The sequence below is a fragment of the Stomoxys calcitrans genome, chromosome 1 (genome assembly GCF_963082655.1).
Source record: "Stomoxys calcitrans chromosome 1, idStoCalc2.1, whole genome shotgun sequence".
Lineage (NCBI taxonomy): Eukaryota > Metazoa > Arthropoda > Insecta > Diptera > Muscidae > Stomoxys > Stomoxys calcitrans.
Window position 1 is genome coordinate 268,721,919 of NC_081552.1, and position 22,443 is coordinate 268,744,361.

The 22,443-nt window shown below is 38.4% G+C and overlaps 1 protein-coding gene across 6 annotated transcripts in view; it reads left to right on the top strand.

Annotated features, from left to right (window-relative positions):
• The window catches only part of LOC106089974 (trichohyalin), a 275,208-nt gene that overhangs the window by 199,482 nt on the left and 53,283 nt on the right, over positions 1–22,443 (top strand). For 5 of the 6 annotated variants that reach the window (XM_059360993.1, XM_013255993.2, XM_013256000.2 and 2 more), the window contains one exon: positions 14,625–14,689. The exons of the other annotated variant lie outside the window; for it this stretch is intronic. The gene's annotated coding sequence lies outside the window, so the exon portion shown is untranslated. The remainder of the gene's footprint in view (positions 1–14,624; positions 14,690–22,443) is intronic. 6 annotated transcript variants of the gene reach the window in all.

Here is a 22,443-nt window from a genome sequence, read left to right on the forward strand (position 1 = left end):
AAAATTCTAAGACGATTTAGCGATGTCCGTGTGTCTGTAATAAGCAAATCAAAACTCGACCAGTCCATAATTGATCATCGCATCGTATTGAATAACCAAATAATCACTGTTGTCAAAGGTGTTAAAAATCTTGGAGTAATTTTCAATGATCGCCTTACATGACACGACCACATAAAAATCGCTGCAGGGAAAATGTTTGAAATGATCAGAATACTTTATGGAAGTCAATCTTTTACACCTCTACATATCAGAGTGCTATTAGCAAAAACATTTCACGTTCCACAATTACTGTATGGATGCGTAATATTTGCATCTTGCGACAAAAAAAGTCATCATCGATTAAATGTGGCTTACAATGCCATAGGGCGAGATCATTAAATTTTAAAACTTTTGTTTGTTTCTCTTTCGAGACGAGCTCAATGATGGGAGATGCAAATGGAAAAGGAAAGCCAAAGATAGCAACACACACCAACCACTATGAGACGCGTTTCGTCTTTGGATAGAAGACTTTTCAACCATATTAGGTGTGATGGCTTCAAGGGCCGTGCGTTGGTATGTTGTAGTTGAATCGTATTAATAGCGAAAACGCATCTAAGATACAATTACATATCCGATCATTGGGCTCGTCACGAAAGAGACACAAACAAAAATTGTAAAATTTATTGATCTCGCCCTAACAGACAAAAAACTTGAAAAATGAAAAATTCGGCGTAGGCCGGCCAGGATTCGAACCTGGGCACACGGAGCAACAGCTAGAGCCATTGCCGTTGTCTAGCATTCGAAGCCATCAATACAACTTCCAACAGATGAACAAAATCAGGTGTAGTACGGAAGAAGTGTAATTTGCCGCAGAAAGAATGTCCGTCATTACACAAAAATACATGCATTGGGAAAAAGTACAGCCAATAGACAGGGTTGTCGAGCGTGGTTAATGTGATAATTGTATCATAGGTGCGTTTTCGCTATTAATACGATTCAAATACAATATACCAACGCACGGCCCTTGAAGCCATCACACCTAATATGGTTGAAAAGTAAATAAATAGGTAATACACTCGTTATTAGAAAGTAAAAATTGTTTAAGGAGTGTTGAAGAGCATTGACATGGATTTTCCAACATTGTAGGCCGGTTATGCTTCATGACGATTTAGACATTGCCCCTAATTTTGATGCGATTGTCGTAATTTTTGCAGGATACGATTCATTAGAACTATCCATATCGCTTCCAATTACATCAATCTTCCGAAATGATTTCTTGAGCCTTGAAGAGCACACCTTTCCCACTTCGGCTCCTTGAGTACCTGGTACCTTCTACTTAGCCTTCACCATAGGATCCCGAAGTTTGGTGTAAGGCTCCATAATCTGTTCCGATGCTCCCTTGTGAGCCTCTTAAGAGCTTAAAAGGGTTATTCGGAACCTAATTTGAGTTATATTATTGCCTAAAACATTCACATCAAGAATGGTCCAAATTAGTACCTCACCTGGTAGATTTAGCTCACATCTATCCCTACATCTAGATGTCGCAATTCTAATCTGAATTGGCAGAAATTTTGCACGAAGATATATGTTATGAGCCTGAACACTTAAATCAGTCGATCGAAATCTGGGCATACACCAAGAAAAATAAATTTGCTGATAACGGCATACACTTAAGAAATTCCAAACACTAAATTGAAGAAACTCTAAACACTAATTGCTATTATCCGTCTAAAATTGTTAGCATGGCCTCCAATTGGCTATTTAGACAGCATTGTATAATTGTTGAGACGTTATTCTGAAATTATCCTCTACCCTAATCATGTGTGGACTTAATCCATGGGAATTGTCTTTTTGAGCCTTCTATCAGGTGGAGCAGTTCTAGCAATTTTATCCGGACATTTGTTGTTTACAACATTTCTTTTGTTCCTTCCAAGTCATTCCGAGAAAGCTCCACTGTATTTATGACACACAAGTACTGTGCATTTCGTTTGAGCAACAACAACCACAAGAACAACAACAACAAAAAAATGTTTATGCAATTTGTGTCCGTTTGAAGAAGAAAAAAAGTGTGTTTATATTTGCCAGCACATTTAGAATACAATATTTGCAAATGTATACAAAAACGAACGCACAGATAAGAGCTCTCCTCTATGGCGGCAAGTTTGGACCTACGCCCCATCTATGTATTTACATATGGACTTGTGTTTACCTAAATTTTTGTTCATACACACGTAAGCGCACGCACACATTGATGGAATGCAAATGGCTGTAGCAAAATGAACCAAACAACCAAAAAAGAGGCGGCCAAGCTGCCGATTGGAAGTTGTTTGCGAAAATAGGACGAGGCCAGTTTGCACCAAGTTTTGCATGATACATTCTTCCAATATGGATCACAGGGTCATGGTTATCAGTAGAACCTCCGGAAGTACTTATGACATTTCAAATGTCAGATGTAAAGATTAAATTATACACATATGAAAAATTTTGCATGGAAAAGGGAAATTTCAAAGAATTATGAACTTTTGCCTCGAGGAACATTTCAATGTTATCCGTGAAAAAACATGAGAAACAAGTAAAAAGACGTTAAGTTCGGCCGGGCCGAACTTTTGATATCCACCACCTTGGTTATATATGTAAACCACCTTTCATCAAAATCCAGTGAAAATTGCATACCTTATGTCTCATAGCAGTTATATCGAAATATGTTCCGATTTGGACCAAATACTAATCGGTACAAGTCATTGTTCAATTGTGTATAACAAAATATTGGACTTTTTAGTAGCTATATCTAAAAATAAACCGATCTGAAACATATACGACACGGGTGTCGAAAAGCCTAAAATAAGTCACTGTGTCAAATTTCAGTGTAACCGGATTGTGAATGCGCCTTTTATGGGGTCAAGACTTCAAATTGAGATTTCAGTCTATATGGCAGCTATATCCAATTCTGGACCGATCTGGGCCCACTTGAAGAAGGACGTCAAAGAGCCCAACACAACTCACTGTCTCAAATTTCAGTAACATTGGACAAGAAATGCGCCCCCAAACCTAAACCCGAGAGATCGGTCTATATGACAGCTATATTCAAATATGAACCGATCTGTGCCATATTTAAAATATTTTTGCCTGATATCTATTAATATCTCATTATAACATTTACGGACTTTGACTTTGGTAAAATTGCGCTGTATCTCCTTTTAGGCAAACAAAGAATAATGGAAAAATTGAATGTTTAAGAGCATAGTAACAGTCGTTAGGTAATATTTCAGTCCATCAGCAAAATCGGCAGATCGGCCTATATGAATGCTGTATCAGGCTATAGATCGATCGAATTTCAGCCAAATCGGATAAGAATTGCACCCTCTAGAGGCTTTAGAAATCAAGATCCAAGATTGATTTATATGGCAAATCGGTCTGATTATAGACCGATTTGATCCATATTTTGCACAGTTGGTGGAAGTCATAACAAACACCCTCATACTAAATTTCAACCAAATTGGATGAGAATTGCGCCCTCTAATGGTTCAAGAAGTCAATACCCAAAATCAGTTTATAGAACTGCGCCCTCTAGTGGTTAAAGAAGTCAAGACCCAAGATCGGTTTATAGAACTGCGCCCTCTAGTGGTTCAAGAAGTCAAGATCCAAGATCGGTTTATAAGGCAGCTATATCAGGCTATAGGCCGATTTAAATCATATTTGACGCAGTTGCTGGAAGTCATAAAAAACAACTTCATGCAAAATTTCAGCCAAATCGGATAAGAATTGCGCCCTCTATGGCTAAATAATTCAAGATCCAAGATCGGTATATATGGAAGCTATATCAAGTTATGGACCAATTTCAACCACAATTATCACAGTTATTGAAAGTCATAACAAACAACTTGATGCAAAATTTCAGCCAAATCGGATGTGAATTGCGCCCTCTATTGGCTCAAGAATTCAAGATCCAAGATCGGTTTATATGGCAGCTATATCAGGTTATTGACCGATTTAAACCTAACTTAGCACAGTTGTTGGAAGTCATAGCGAAACACGTCGTGCAAAATTTCATTCCAATCGGATAAGAATTGTGCCCTCTAGGGACTCAAGAAGTCAAGACCCCAGATCGGTTTATATGGCAACTAGATCAGGTCATGGACCGATTTGAACCATATTTGAAACAGTTGTTGGATATCACAACAAAATACTTTTCATTCAAATTTTGTATACATTTTTTACAGAATCCATGGTGGTGGATTTCCAAGATTCGGTCCGACCGAACTTAGCACGCTTTTTCTGGTTTATAACACGTTTTGACAGTTGCGCGGGCGAAAAGTCAAAATCGGTACTAGTATTAGATTTATTTCACTTGCACGAGATTGAAGCACTTAATTCACTTTAAGCTCATCACAATTCCAAACATTAATGGGTAGAATATAAATGCAAAGGCATCTTGGAAATGTCCTATGTTTTTATTGATAAGATTGGTTTTGGCCTTGCCAACCAGAGATATCATTCTCAACATCAGTTGTAGTAAATTATTTAAAAGAAAAACATTCTGACTTTATGCAGCCACTTTGGCAAGAGAACAACACAAAGATAAGAATGGCGACGTTTTTGCTGCACAACATGCTGATGGGGAGGGGAAAGATCTGTTTACATCTGATGTCAAAAAACATACCATTTTTGTTGCTACGGTCATACTCAAAGGGGTGTGCTAAACTGGGTTGCCAGATGCATGAAAGAGACTCAAAATTTCATGGTGTTGCTATGAAAGAAGATAGCGTTGTGCCAGATGAGCAACTGCTCTCATATGAAAACGCAGACAATCACAGCTCTTGCGGAGTTAATTATCGAATGTTGGAAATTCACCACCATGGATTCTGCTAAAAATGGCAACATATAAGATCAGTTGAAGGGTATGCATGTACTTTAGGTACCAAATTATTGCCATATCAGGCGACTAATCGGGAGATCAGTTTATATAGCACCTATATTAGGTTGAAGACCGATTTGGACAATACTCGCCATGGATGTTGAAAGTCATAATAAAACAGCACATGCAAAATGCTATCCATATCCGGGATTCAAGAATCAAAATCGGGAGATCGCTTTATAAAGGAGCTATATCAGGTTATACAAAAAACTCTGTGCAAAATTTCAGCCAAATCAAAGAAAATTTTCAACTTCTAGAGGCTCAAGTCTAGTCAAATCGAAAGCTCACTTTGTATGGCAGCTATATCCACATTTGATAAAGTACGTTTGTAGCATTCCAAGCCGCCAGAAGCCTCATTGTTTGGTTAATTTCGATAAAATTTGTTAACAAAAGTGTGTGCTTGCTTGAGACAACAACGCTGGTAACACTACGAATTTCCCTTCCCATTTTGATGTTCACTGTCACGTCTTTATTTCCTCCCGGTTAAATGTGACTTTAGTTCCGCAATTGTAGGATTCATCACAACAAAGGAAACTCATGATGCATTCGTAAGTAGCAGCGGCAAACAAACAGCTGGCAGCCGCAACAGCATCTCTGTAGATGATGCGGCTCAAGTGGGTCTGTCATTTGTCAGGGTGTCAGAAATAGTCATTTGTACAGCTTTTAAATGTTCTGCCGCCGCCTAAACGCAAATTTATAACCCAAACACAAATCTTACATTGGAATAAAAACCGAGATGCGGAAAGGGAGGCCGTCTATGAATATGTTTATCTTTATTTGCCATTCATTCTCAATTCTGCGGTCTAACTGTAAAACATGACCAAAATAACGAGAAGAAAAAGTGGAACCAAGTAGATGGAGAATGAAATTTGTAGGAGATTTGGAAGAAATAACAAGTAAGAGCGTATATACCCTCCACCATGGATCGCATATGTCGAGTTCTATGCGCAGTATCTCTTTTTGGGCAAACAAAGAATATTGAATGGGAATTGTTGTGCTATTGGAGCTATATCAAGTTATAGTCCGATTCGGACTATAAATGAATGCCGAACATTGTAGAAGTCATTGTGTAATATTTCAGTTCATTCGGATAAGAATTGCGCCTTATAGGGGCTCAAGAGGCTAAATCGGGAGATAGGTTTATATGGGAGCTGCATCAAGCTATTGATCGATTCAGACCATATTAGACACGTATGTTGAAGGTCATGAGAGAAGCCAATATACAAAATTTCTTCCAAATTGGATGAGAATTGCGACCTCTAGAGGCTGAAGAAGTCAGATCCCAGATCGGATTAGATGGCACCTATATCAGGTTATGTACCGATTTGCCCCATACTTAGCACAGTTATTGGTAGTCATAACAAAACACCTCGTGCAAAATTTCAGTCAAATCGGATGAGAATTGCACCCTCTTGAGGCTCAAGAAGTCTAGACCCAAGATCGGTTTGTATGACAGCTATACCAGATTTTGAACCGATTTGTATCATACTTAACACAGTTAGTGGAAGTAATACCAAAACACTACGCGCAAAATTTCAGCCACATCGGATAGAATTGCGCCCTCTAGAGGCTCAAGAAATCAAGATCCAAGATCGGTGTATTTGACAGCTATACCAGATTATGAACCGATTTTTATCATACTCAGCGCAGTTGTTGGAAGTTATACCAAGACACTAAGTGCAAAATTTCAGTCAAATTGGATAATAATTGCGCCCTCTAGAGGCTCAAAAAGTCAAGACCCAAGATCGGTTTATATATCAGCTATATCAAAACTTGGACCGATTTGAACCATACTTAGCGGAGATGTTGGAAGTGATACCAAACCACTACGTGCGATTTTCCAGTCGAATCGGATGAGAATTGCGCGCTCTAGAGGCTCCAGAATTCAAGACCCAAGATCGGTTTATATGGCAGCTACAACAGGTTATGTACCGATTTGCGACGTACTTAGCGCAGTTATTGGAAGTCATAACAAAACACCTCATGCAAAATTTCAGGCAAATCAGATGAGATTTGCGCGCTCTATGGGCTCAAGAAGTCAAGATCCAAGATCGGTTTATATGACAGCTATACCAGATTATGAACCGATTTGTATCATACTCAGCACAGTTGTTAGAACTGATACCAGAACGCCAGGTGCAAAATTTCAGTCATATCGGATGAGAATTGCGCCCTCTAGAGGCTTAAGAAGTCAAGACCCAAGATCGGTTTATATGGCAGCTATATCAAAACATGGACCGATATGGTCCATTTACAATCCCAATCGACCTACGCTAATGAAAAGTATTTGTGCAAAATTTCAAGCGGCTAGCTTAACTCCTTCGAAAATTAGCGTGCTTTCGACAGACAGACGGATGGACGGACATGGCTAGATTGACTTAAAATGACACGAAGATCAAGAATATATATCCTTTAAGGCGTCTCAGACGCATATTTCGAGGTGTTACAAACAGAATGATGAAATTAGTATACCTCCATGCTATGGTGGAGGGTATAAAGAGGAAGGTATAAGAAAAGACCATTTGTTGACCATTCTTAAGCTTTTTGTACAGCTTAATGCAAGTAGGGCACGGGATAACTATGAGCATCACACAGGCTGGAACTTTGAACTTTAATCTGTGTGGTGTTCTTCGTTATCACGACAAGCTTAGCTGGGAGCTACCTGGGAGCGCGTCTACAGGTTACGGATAGTAGAATGCTCCATACGGAGTAGTTTCAACTGCAGTCGCGGACTATCAGCAGCATCGAGTGGAGAGTCTCAGTGAGAGACCGGGTGGCACCGAGCGCCTCCATGCGATAAGGCGAGTTACTGGTGCCTTTAAATAACCAATGCGCATCATATTTCCGCAGCGATCGGTGGTATAGTCCGGAACGAGCTTGCTCGCCTATAAGAGCTTGACGACGATCGCCAACTCCACATGCAAATGTAACCACAACAACAACAATGACCAATGTCCATCATGTTGCCGCGGCTATCGGTCATATAGACCGGAACGAGCTTGCTCGCCTATAAGAACTTGACGAGGATCGCCAATTTCACAAGCAAATGTAGCCACAACAACAACTTAATGCAAGAAATTAGCTTAATTGTTGCTAGTAAGCGAGTCTATCTATTGCTATCAAATAGCGTAAGCCTTAAGCTAAACATAACATAGCACCATTGATATGAATATCTCACCTAAAGGCCGGTACTATGTTCACTTTTCGCAGCAATATTTCGCTGCCTATATAAGAACGACTCTACTTTAAATTTGTAATCTAAGATATTTCCATTTCTTTATCCATTTCTTACAGCAAAAACTAGTATTCTTTTGTAGAACACTAATTTTTATGCATAATTTCCCTGAAAAAAAGAAAGGATTTCGCCAACGAAAAGCGAACATAGTACCCACCCTTTACACGTGATATAGACCCCAAATGAATAAACCGCAGATTTTTGACTTTTTCTTTAACTTTTTATTTTTGTATTACTACATTTCCAGCATTACTGTAGATCGACATCTATTTTCCAGAATCCACTGTAGCATCAATGTAATGAAGGAGATGAGGAGTAACATCTCCTTCTTTCATGTGAAGTTTTGTCAGCTTTGAAATAGATACCAGCCATAGGGAGGCCGAAGTGTTCAACCAAGGAAAAGGCTTTGGTTTCTGTTTCTTTGCATCTTTTTTTTTTTGTTTGAAACTTCACTTCACTACCGACTGACATTTAAACATGCGGCCCAATTGTTGTTGTCGATCAGAGTGCCGTTGTTTGTCGGCCGACTACTGCTCAAGCCTTTTTTCTTTTTTTGCACAAAACAAAAAATGGAAAATTTGCTACTTTTACAAAAGAAATGTAATTGTTGGAATGTAGATGCGCCGCCGCTTCTGTTCTCCATTGGTGATATATCATCATGTTCAAATATTATGACCTCAAAGTGTTTGTTGCTGCTCTTTGATGTTAAACGGCTTTTTTCTCCTATGGCAACCTAAAAAAAAACAACAACAGCACCAAAAGGAAAGACAAGAAAGCAGAGACCGACACAAATTCATATCCAAAGTGCTGTTTTTTTAACGAAATATTTGCAAGAGGGAAAATCTCAAAAAAAAAAAACAAAGGAGGAAAAATTCCTATTCTCAGCCATTTGAAGTGGCTTGCTTACATGTGTCTATTTAGACCAAAAAAAAAAAAAAAAGATGATGTCTACGAACTTTTGCACTTTTGGATAATCACAAAGCTGTGGCAATAACTCATGCTTCAATTTGTCGAAATGTTCCACAAGTAATAAACGCTTTGCATTGTGGCAGCAATTGAAACACGAGAACGAACACTGCATTGCGATGCTTTTCTAAATTAAAACGAAAATAGGGTATTAGGAATTTATCGACGTTAAACAGCCTAGAAAAACATAGATTTAGGCCAATGTACTTTGGTATGTGTTTTAATCTTTATACCCTCCACCATGGGATGGGGGTATACTTATTTCGTCATTCTGTTTGTAACACCTTGAAATATGCGTCTGAGACCCCATAAAGTATCGACATGGCGATTTTAAGTCGATCTAACCATGTCCGTCCGTCCGTCTGTCTGTCGAAAGCACTATAACTTTCGAAGGATTAAAGCTAGCCGCTTAAAATATTACACAAATAATTCTTATTAGCGTAGGTCGGTTGGGATTGTAAATGGGCCAAATCGGTCCATGTTTTGATATAGCTGCCATAAAAACCGATCTTGGGTCTTGACTTCTTAAGCCTCTAGAGGGCGCAATAATTATACGATTTGACTGAAATTTTGCACGTAGTGTTTTGGTAGCACTTCCAACAACTGCACTAAATATGGTTCAAATCGGTCTATGATTTGATATAGCTGCCATATAAAATATCTTGGATCTTGACTTCTTGAGCCTCTAGAGGGCGCAATTCTCGTACGATTTGACTGAAGTTTTGCTCGTAGCGTTTTGGTAGCACCTCCAACAACTACGCTAAGTATGCTTTAAATCGGTCTATGCTTTCATATAGCTGCCATATAAACCGATCATGGGTCTTGACTTCTTGAGCCTCTAGAGGGCGCAATTCTTATCCGATTTGACTGAAGTTTTGCACGTAGTGTTTTGATGTCACTTTCAACAACTGTGTTTAGTATGGTTCAAATCGGTTCATAATATGGTATAGCTGTCATATAAACCGATATTGGGTCTTGACTTCTTGAGCCAATAGAGCGCCCAATTCTCATCCGATTTGGCTGAAATTTTGCATGAGGTGTTTTATTATGACTTTCAATAACTGTGCTAAATATGGAGTAAATTGGTCCATAACCTGATATAGCTGCCATATAAACCGATCTGGAATCTTGACTTCTTGAACCTCCAGAGGGCACAATTTTCATCCGATTTGGCTTCTCTCATGATCTTCAACATACGTCTCAAATATGGTCTGAATCGATCAATAGCTTGATACAGCTCCCATATAAACCGATCTCCTGATTTTGCTTCTTGAGCCGCTACAAGGCGCAATTCTTATCCGAATGAACTGAAATATTACACAATGACTTCTACAATGTTCAGCATTCATTTATGGTCCGCATCGGACTAGAACTTGATATAGCTCCAATAGCATAACATTTCTTATTCAATATTCTTTGTTTGCCTAAAATGATATACCGCGCACAGAACTCAACAAATGCGATCAATGGAGGAGGGTATATAAGACTCGGCCCGGCCGAACTTAGCATGCTCTTACTTGTATTATTGGGTTGCCCAAAAAGTAATTGCGGATTTTTCATATAGTCGGCGTTGACAAATTTTTTCACAGCTTGTGACTCTGTAATTGCATTCTTTCTTCTGTCAGTTGTCAGCTGTTACTTTTAGCTTGCTTTAGAAAAAAAGTGTAAAAAAAGTAAATTTGATTAAAGTTCATTCTAAGTTTTAATAAAAATGCATTTACTTTCTTTTAAAAAATCCGCAATTACTTTTTGGGCAATAGTAAGACTTCGTGCCAGCTACTCTACAGTAAATCAATGTACATCTTCTGTTCATTAAACATGCATACATAAAATGTAAAGCATCGCAATTCAAGATAACTTCAGTTTGAAGAAAAATTTAATTAATTTTATTTACTTTTTAATAAAGTATATTTTTTTCGTTATCAACTTATTTATCCCTAATACATCATATTTCACGATATCTACCTAATTTGTGTTCAAACTGTAACTGCTGCCAATGAATCTAAACATTTTCAAATTTCATATTCAGTTCCTGTTTTGATATCGGTTGGGTTTTCCAAGAATATTTCATTAAAAAAAAAATCCGCATGCATAAAATTTCAGGAGAACCTTTCACGTTATTGAATATGCCTACAACTGGCAAACGTTCATGTAATCTTTATCAATTATATGGCAGTCAATCAGGACTCTAATGTCGGATTGATTGCATCACACTCGTATGACATTTAAATTAATCAACAATAATACACGGTAGCGATTCCCTTGGTAGCGATTAAGGTAGGATGTGTGCCAAGTGTAATCAAGATGTGCCTAATCTATGCATTAACGGCAATGTAAACACGTATTTGCAACATAACATCGACATTTTCTATTCAAATGCGAATGTCATCGTCTCTGCGTGCCGATGACATTGGAGGGATTTCCATGTGCTCGTTCCAATGACATCTCACCACTGCTATGTGCTAATATAGCCATTTGCCTGATTGATATCAGCGATTCATTCAAGTTGATTTCGATCAATCACAGGTAAATAAGGAAGAAATCTCCTACTTGGGACCAATTGACTGTGACGAAATGCCAAATGATGGGTGCATACATTATTACGTTTCGCACACACACACACGCACACCTTAAGTCTCTTTCGAATGCAAACAGAGAGGCAAACAATCGCTTGTAAGTAGTCTATTAAGATTTCCAATTTCTTTGCCAAATTTGCATAGACCATTAGCGTTGAGCAATGCGAAAACGAGAGTTATGACACTTCAATGCTGTACTCGTATGTTGTCCCGCTGTAGGCTATGCACCTAAGCCCTTCCAAGACCGTTGTCAACTGATCTTGGTCATCGACTTAGTGCAACTACTATTACGCAGGAAGTGCAAGCAAAACGTTTCAGTTTTATTTGCAAGTGTCAATATGTGCTCTTCTAATTCACAGTAATTGCCATTATTTGCATTGCCATTGCGGTAGTGTTGATAGTTCACACCTTTTCTCAACCACATTAATTTATGTCACCCATAACACAGAAAATAGGCATACGACAGACAAACGTCAATTTGTTCGTTACAGATGAGTTGATGTAGAACTTTATTAGGATTTTTTTTTTTGCTATAAATTTTCTATATGAAAGATTACACACGAATGCATACTCAGTGAAACGTTTTATATCCTCCACCATAGGATGGGGGTATACTAAGTTCGTCATTCTGTTTGTAACTACTCGAAATATTCGTCTGAGACCCCCCATTATGTCTATACATTCTTGATCGTCATGACATTTTAAGTCGATCTAGCCATGTCCGTCCGTATGTCCGTCCGTCTGTCGAAAGCACGCTAACTTTCGAAGGAGTAAAGCTAGCCGCTTTTACTTCTTATTAATGTAGGTCGGTTGGGATTGTAAATTGGCCATATCGGTCCATGTTTTCTTATAGCTGCCATATAAACCAATCTTGGGTCTTGACTTCTTGAGCCCATAGATGGCGCAATTCTTATCCGATTGGAATGAAATTTTGCACGACGTGTTTCGCTATGACTTCCAACAACTGCGTCAAGTATGGTTCAAATCGGATGATAACCTAAAATAGCTGCCATATAAACCGATCTCGGGTTTTGACTTCTTGAGCCAATAGAGGGTACAATTTTTATCCGATTTGAATGAAATTTTGCATGAAGTGTTTAGTTATGACTTCTAACAACTGTGCTGAGTATGGTTGAAATCGGTCCATAACCTGATATAGCTGCCATAAAAACTGATCTTGGGTGTTGACTTCTTGAGCCTCTAGAGGGCGCAATTCTCATCCGATTGGAATGAAATTTTGCATGACATGTTTCGCTATGACTTCCAATAACTGTGCCACATATGTTTCAAATCGGATGATAACCTGATATAGCTGCCATAAAAACCGATCTTGGGTCTTGACTTCTTCAGCCTCTAGAGGGCGCAATTCTTATCCGATTTGAATGAAATTTTGCACAAAGTAATTTGTTTTGATATGGGCGACCATCCACGCACTTAGCCCAGAAAAAATATGAGCATCGTGCTCTACTCTCGAATTCTTTTATTTGAGCCAATATTGCCATAGGTTTAGGGAAAGTTTATGGGCTGAGACGACTTGGCCTCAAAATTGGATATCAAATTCGTTTTCTACCATGAAATGGCCGGTTTGAAGGGATTTTAGAGGGCGGACCCTGAAATAATATCAGCTGGACCACGATTTAGTTTGAGCCCTATAAAGTCAAGCATTTTGAAGGTGGCTATCAAGATATTCTGGTCTAGGGGTCTCGTTCAGATGCACACTAATTACATTTTTTTATATTGCTTATCTGAATTCAAAATTATTTTCAGAGCTACCACTTGGGATACCACATTTTTAAAGATCCGCAGGTCCTCCTGTGTCTATGCCAATTTGAGGCTTAAAAGTGTCTCTCCTGTCAAAGACCTTTTATTGGTGTCCTAATCTATCCTGATCGGCCTTAATTTTTATGCCCTCTGTTTGTAACTACTCGAAATATTCGTCTGAGACCCCATATTCTTGATCGTCGTGACATTTTATGTCGATCTAGCCATTTCCGTCCGTCCATCTGTCCGTCTCTCTGTCGAAAGCACGCTAACTTTCGAAGGAGTAAAGTTAGTCGCTTGAAATTTTTCACAAATACTTCTCATTAGTGTAGGTCGGTTGGGATTGTAAATGGGCCATATCGTTCCATGTTTTGACATAGCCGGCCTATAAACCGATCTTGGTTCTTGACTTCTTGAGCCTCTATAGGGCGAGTTGTCAGTTTCGGAGATCCTTAATTTTAATTCAATTTTTGCAAGGCGATGTATTGCCAAAACAAAACAGAACACACCTTAGAAAAAAGAGAACATTTTCTCAAAGCTATGATTGACAAAATTACCCAACTAATGTCGAACAGTGTTAGCCATTCGTCATTTATTTCCCTATAGACAATAGACATATACCCACATTTACATTTAATCGCTGAGACGAATCGCTTTATACGCCCAATTACTTTTTATCTGTAGTTAATGCCAAAGGCGTAACCTTCGCAAGCTGCCATCCAACAAATAACTCAATTTTATGGCATTTGGAAACTAAATTTTCTGAGCTTTTTGATGAAAACTTAAATCACAATAGCCTGGCAGGAGGAGAGTAAAGTCACATGAGCATCAACAACACAACAACAACAACAATAATAATGGTATGATAAAAATTTAAAGGCATTGTTATGATGGCCATTAGAGATTCTACGCTGTTGCTCGTTGGCCATTTAATGTCCACAGGGGTTGTTTTCATCTAAAGACGACTATTATTTGTTGAAAATTTTTATTTTTGCAATTTGCTGTCTCTCTCTCTCTCTCTCTCTCTCTCTCTCTCTCTCTCTCACCTACCATGCAAAAGGCAGAGTAGACAATGGGGAGTTTTTGGTGGCATTTATGCCTAATGATTGAATAACTTTTATTAAAATATTTATGAGCAGGACAATTACAGTGCGCCTACTAAAGCAAGACCCCCATTCTCTTTTATTTTCAGACAATTTTCAATTGAATTGCAAAACATTTTGGAAGAGTGGAAACAAAGACAGCATCTTACAAAAGGTAAGTCTGCCAAGGCATTAAAAGCCAGCAATCCTTTTTGGAGCAGGACTTACAGCACATTATGTCAGATTTGTTTGGTCGTCTTTGGCCGTCAACAAGGCATCCATCGCAATGCAGATACACTGTTGGGGTTACATTGTTTTGTGTGCTAAATGTTGGCTTATTTTCTTTTCAAGTTTCATTTTTTCACTCTCTTGGCTTTGTTTGTTTGTTTGTTTCTTCTGTCATTTATTATTCAATATCTTTGTTATGTTTTATTAAAAAGAAAATATACCCACATACATTTGGCTGGTATGCACTCCTACTCCTTGTTTTACTTTCGGCTGAGCAAGAGGAGAAATAACGCCTTGCTTTGGTGCCACACACACACACGCACACACCATGCACACCGACACAAATGTCCTGATGTAGTGGCAAGCCAAGCCTGTTAAAATATTTATCGGAAAACAACACCAAGCCATAACCATAACAGGGAGGAAACATCCGCCCACCAGCAGCATCTGCTGCAATACCGGCGACTGACAAACACACATATGAGAGAAAAACACACACGCACACACACACACACTTTTATTTTTGCGCATATATTACAATCTATGAGTTTATGCTTGTTGTCATTTTATTTAAAAAATTGCCAAGAAAACAAGAAAAAAAATTGAAATGGAGAGCAGCAAAACATACTGAAACACAATGAGTGGAATGCAACCAACGGCTCCTTGCCGATAATGAAACATAGCATGAAGGGCTTCCGCAGGGAGAATTCTCTATCGGCAATATGCATTAATGGAAAACAAAAGCAACAATGCCATCAGGAGAAATTTAAAATGAAAACATTGCCAGGACCACAATGCACTTTCACATATAAAACAAATGAAAACGCCTTAAGTTCGGCAACGCGAATCTTGAGATATCCACCACCGATGATATAAAGGGAAGCCCAAATACATTCTCTAAACGAGCACATTGTTGATGATTTGTACAGGGTCACCTTCTGCAAACCGCTTTGAACCATTTTCAACAGCGCTTCAAAAAGCATTGAAGTAGAATAAAAGCAAGAAAGGAAAGGCAAAGGTCGGGGAGAGCATAACTTCTCTACCTTTAATCGTATGAGGGTCTTTTTGGGGGGTGAGGCGGATCCCCATATATCAGATTCGTGCTCTGGTCTCAAATACTTTTCATTTGAGTCCCATATTGTAATATTGGTTTATATTCCATTTAGCTGGCTTTGGAAGTGGGCCGACCCCTAGATATACCACCCTATATAAGGATAAACATTTTCGTATTTAAGTTATTATAAACAAACTAAATTTCGCTTAAATCGCCCCACCCATCTCCAGGATTTAGCTTTTTTCACGTAACCAACACGCAGGGGATGTCCCCTATATATGCAGTGCATTGCGTTGGCAATTAGGAAAGTTAAGGGTTGGAGAGGGGAAAGAGGGAGTAGTGTTTATTGATATTGGGTTGCCCAAAAAGTAATGGCGGATTTTTTAAAAGAAAGTAAATGCATTTTTAATAAAACTTAGAATGAACTTTAATCAAATATACTTTTTTTACACTTTTTTTCTAAAGCAAGCTAAAAATCACAGCTGATAACTGACAGAAGAAAGAATGCAATTACAGAGTCACAAGCTGTGAAAAAATTTCTCAACGCCGACTATATGAAAAATCCGCAATTACTTTTTGGGCAACCCAATATACTCATCTGATGGGAACCCATCTACAACAACTCGCATAGTGCGATCTCTGAGATAGCTCGATATAAATCGATCGAAATTATTACCGACACTAAAAGCGACTAGCTTTGATTAAAGTGCACCGTGCCAGACCCTATGAAATGCCTTGGAGATATCCAGAGCCACGACCTTACTCTCACCAAACTGGTGGATAGAGCGACTCCATGCCATTAGGTCTCCCTTAGACCGATTTCTGCGGAACCCATACTGTCTGTCGCTAAGAAGGCCATTGGATTCTAAGTATCTGACAAGACAAAACCACATTGGAGCTGCATATTGCTATAGTCGGTATATATGTGTGGTTTAGGGGGAGTTTATGGGGTGAGGCGTCCCTGAAACACTTGGCCATGAAACAGATACGGATTTGAGCCTCTTTTTGCCATAATCCACACATATGTCCAGTTTGAGGGGCATGCAGAGTGCGTTGGCCACCCACGTACTTAGGCCCTGAAAAAATATCAGCAGCGTGCTCTACTCTCAAATTTCTTTTAAAGGGTGATTTTTTTGAGGTTAGGATTTTCATGCATTAGTATTTGACAGATCACGTGGGATTTCAGACATGGTGTCAAAGAGAAAGATGCTCAGTATGCTTTGACATTTCATCATGAATAGACTTACTAACGAGCAACGCTTGCAAATCATTGAATTTTATTACCAAAATCAGTGTTCGGTTCGAAATGTGTTCATTCACCGTAACGTTGCGTCCAACAGCATCTTTGAAAAAATACGGTCCAATGATTCCACCAGCGTACAAACCACACCAAACAGTGCATTTTTCGGGATGCATGGGCAGTTCTTGAACGGCTTCTGGTTGCTCTTCACTCCAAATGCGGTAATTTTGCTTATTTACGTAGCCATTCAACCAGAAATGAGCCTCATCGCTGAACAAAATTTGTCAAAATTTGAACACATTTCGAACCGAACACTGATTTTGGTAAAAAAATTCAATGATTTGCAAGCGTTGCTCGTTAGTAAGTCTATTCATGATGAAATGTCAAAGCATACTGAGCATCTTTCTCTTTGACACCATGTCTGAAATCCCACGTGATCTGTCAAATACTAATGCATGAAAATCCTAACCTCAAAAAAATCACCCATTATTTAAGCCCCAATTGCTATTGGCTTAGGGGGAGTTTATGGGGTGACACGACCCCCAAACATTTGGCCTCAACATTGGATATCAAATTAATTTTCTACTATCAAATACCTATTATTTATCACCATAGGCAATCATGACTGGTTTGAAGAGAATTCAGAGGCGGACCCTGAAGTAATATCAGCATCATGCTAGATCACGATTTTGTTTGAGCCCCATAATTTCATGCATTTTGATTCGAAATATACTGTCACAGACCTTTCTTTTAATTGACATATTATCGCGATCGAACTTCACGTCCTCTTGAAGGGTATTTAGTGGGTGGGCCGGTCTCAGACTCTGTCCTAAATGTGTATACCAGATTCGTAGTCAACTGGGGTGGGAAGGAGCCTCAGACACCAAGGAATAAATTTTTATATCATCATTGGACTCTATCTTTAAATAGCTTTCATTTGATATCTATATGGTCTCAATCGGAAAAATTTGTTTTGCCTAAGGGTTTTGGGGGTGGAAAAGACCCTCAGACATCAAAAAATAAATTTTTGTGTCAGATTTGTATTCTACTTTTGGATACAAAAATTGTAAAATTTAATGACCTCGCCCTAACAGGCAAAAAACTTGAGAGAGAGAAAGTTAAAAGATTTCTTTGAAGATTATAGGAATTTTGCCTAATTTTTCTTAAATATCTTAAAATAAAGTTGCAAATGACCATATGGTTAATTCCCATTATCCCGAAAATTCCCGTCTTCGAAAAAAAGCTGGAATTCCCGGCTCGGAAATTCCCTATGCAAAACCCTGGAAATATGTCAAATAAACCCACTTCAAATCTACATCAAGGCCGTTTGTCCTTATATATAAGAAAAAGATCATAAAATGTTCAAAATGTTCGGAACAGCGTTTCAACTTTTAGCCTTTATCCTTTTCTAAGCAATTCTTTTTTGAAAAAAAAAAAAATTATGGAAAAAATTACACCAATCCTAATAAAGCTCTTCAAACATCAGGTTCAACGACTTATATTGGAACGCCTCTTTGCTCCTAATTCAAAATGAAAATAAATTTAATAAATTATTGAAAAAAAACAAAACGAAGCAAAAAAATGTTAAATGGATTCTCCAAAATGCAAAGGCACGACAATGTTGATAATGGTAATAATGATGATCTAGGCTGGACTGGGTGGGCCATGCTGCTACTGTTGCATGACATCATTATGCCGATTTTATGGCTTCCATCTTCCATCACTACACTCTGGAAATGAAAATGGATGCTGTCGTATGGGTATTGGGTAGCCATCGTTTCCATCGCCGTCGTCGTTGTCATAGTCATCACAGCTTCCACGATATTCGATTTAATTTAAATGTGTAACACATAAATGCCAAGGTTATGGCTGCTGCTGATGTTGGCTTGTTTTTCAATTAAGATTAGCTGTCAAAAAATTATCAAATTTTTATTTGTCAATATGGTTGTGGGGAGACAGCCACACTAAAAACAAAAACCAAAACAAAAACAACCAGCACCCGTTCACAGGGGGCGCTTAAAGCCATAAATCCAATTACGGAGAACATGAATAACAAAACTCCCCTCTGCCATCACCATGCCCACCAACCATCTCTGGCATCGCCAACGACAATATTATTTAATTATTAAATTATTATCGCAATAAATTCATTTCCATGAATTCACTCCAAAAATCACTTGATTTGAATGTGACGATGTCGCAGACCATACAGATGGGCATCAGATATCAGGGGAAGAGCAGTTGTTCTTTTTTTTTCTCAACCATTGCCTACAAAATTCAACCAAAAGCCAGAGTAAACAACGGACTACTAAAAATGGAAGTGGAACAATATTTTGAAGCTCATCACTAAACACTTGCAGCCTACTTGTTATGGTACTACAGCTATTAAAGAAAAACACACACACACACACACACAATCGCAGTTTTTATGATTCATCAAGTACTGCCATCAAAATATGGTAATACTACAAAAGGATTGAAAATACTATTTTTATGAAGCTAATATATATATGTATGCATGCGTGAATGATCATGGGCGTTCAACGTTTTAATACACCACCACTGTGTTTGCAACGCTAAGAAGGAGAAGAGCAAGACCCATTGATAAATATACCGAACGACTCAGAATCACTTTCTGATTCGATTTATCCATGTCCATCTGTCCGTCCGTCCTTCTGTTTGTCGAAAGCACGCTAACTTTCGAAGTAGTAAAGCTAGTCTCTTGAAATTTTGCACAAATACTTTTTATAAGTGTAGGTCGGTTGGTATTGTAAATGGGCCAAATCGGTCCATGTTTTGATATAGCTGTCATATAAACCCATCTTGGGTCTTGACTTCTTGAGCCTCTAGAGGGCGCAATTCTTATCCGATTTGGCTGAAATTTGGCATGAGGTGCTTTGTTATGAATTCCAACAACTGTGCTGAGTATGGCGTAAATCGGTATAAAACCTGATAAATCTACCATATAAACTGATCTGGGATCTTGACTAATTGATCCTCTAGAGGGCGCAATTCTCATTTGATTTAGCTGAAATTTTGTACAAGAGAAGAAAATTTGTTGAAAAAAAAACAGAAAAATTTAAAAAGTAAAAACGCATTAAGTTCGGTCTTGTCGAACTTTGTATACCCAACAGCATGGATGTATTTATCATCTTATTTAACTGTAACTTTCTACTACAGCCATGCAAATTTTGCAAATATGTCCATAAAAATTCCACTAAGGAACTTGGGCAAATTTCTCACATATGTGCTGTCCGCTTCAAGTGACTGACTCTCAAAAACTCCGACAAGTATGGTCCAAATAGGTATAAAAACTGAATAAACTGATATAGCTCCCATATAAACCAATATCTTGATTTGAGTTCTTAAGCCTGAAGAAGGTGTCTACTTTAGCTTACGGCTTTATCCCTGAATTGTATTTCACGTTTTACTGATTTCCGGTATTTATGGCAAGTTTTGGCTCTTTATACCCACCACCGAAGGATGGGGGTATATTCATTTTGTCAATCCGTTTGCAACACATCGAAAAATCCATTTCCGACCCTATAAAGTATAGATATTCTTGATCAGCGTTAAAATCTAAGACGATCTAGACATGTCCGTCCGTCTGCCTGCTCAAATCACGCTACTGTCTTAAAAAATAGAGATATTGAGCTGAAACTCTGCACAGATTCTCCGTTAGCAGGTTAAGTTCGAAGATGGATTTTATCGGACTATATCTTGATATAGCCCCCATATAGGCCGATCCGCCGAATTAGGGTCGTAGGCCCATAAAAGCCACATTTATTAAACGATTTTGCTGAAATTTGCGACAGTGAGTTGTGTTAGGCCCTTCGACATCATTCTTCAATTTGGCCCAGATCGGTCCAGATTTGGATATAGCTGCCATATAGACCGATCCTCCGATTTATGGTCTTAGGCCCATAAAACCCACATTTATTACAAGATTTTGCTGAAATTTGGGGCAGTGAGTTTTGTTAGGCCATTCGACAGACCTCTTCAATTTGATCGGTCTGGATTTCGATAAAGTTGCCATATAGACTGATCTCTGGACTTAAGGTTTGGCGTCTATAAAAGGCACATTTATTGTCCGATTTTGCACAAAATTTGAGATAGTTGTGTTAGACCCTTTGACATCCTTCCTTAGTTTGGCCCAGATCGGTCCAGATTTGGATATAGCTGCCATATAGACCGATCCTCCAATTTAGGGCCGTAGGCCTATAAATGCCACATTTGTTATCCGATTTGGATGAAATTTGGAACAGTGAGTTGTGTTACGCCCTTCAACATTCTTCTTGAATTTGGCTCAGATCGGTCCAGATTTGGATATAGTTGCCATATAGACCGATCTCTCGGTTTTAAGTTTTGGGGCCATAATAGGCGCATTTATTGTCCGATTTCGCCGAGGTTTGGGACAGTGCGTTGTGTTAGGCTTTTCGAGATCCGTCTCGCATATGGTTCAGATCGGTTTATATTTAGTTATAGCTTCTAAAAAGACCAATATTTTGTTATACACAATTGATCAATGACTTGTACCGATTGGTATGTGGTCCAAATCGGAAAATATTTCGATATAACTGCTATGGGACATAAGGTATGCAATTTACACCGGGTTTTGATGAAAGGTGGTTTACATATGTACCCGAGGTGGTGGGTATCCAAAGTTCGGCTCGGCCGGACTTAACGCCTTTTTACTTGTTTTTAACTTTTTTTATTAAACGTGAATTTTCTTCGAAATGTAATTTTCACTAGAAAATCCTGCCAAGCAATGGCAACCACCCCTATGTCATCATCCCAATTTTTGTATGAGTAAATATTTGAATGTTTCATGCCATTACTCATGTCTTCAAAATATGGAAATCCACTCACATCTGCTGCATTTAATTTGGCTGTTAATGAAAACACTATCAGTCTAGTCCATGTTTGAAATTAAAATAAAATAAATTGTTAGCTCAATAAAATCAAAACGCAAGCTAAAAATAGACAGATGCCCAGAATAAAATATCGTCAATTATATTTAGCTTTGGCCAATGTCCCTCCCTATGGACAATAGTCAGGTAATTTTTTACCATCACCAAAAACAAAAAAAAAGAAACAAAATTCCCAATTAAAAAACGGAAATGGCATTGAAAATTTTCCAAATGTCCAATGCCTTAATCCAGTGTCTGCCACCGCACAATTATTTATTTATGAAGTCTGCCAACAACTTATCATTATCGGGGGTAATGCCAATGATTCATTCATTTTTTCCTTCATTTGACATTCAAAACATGGCCTCGTGTCAAGAATGTTGGGTAGATATTTGAAAGGAGATACGCGAAAACATTGTCTCAACTGCCACAAGACACATTTTGGGGTTTGTCAATTGGCAATGCCTTTTTGTTGTATGGCAGTCGTAAATTCATGC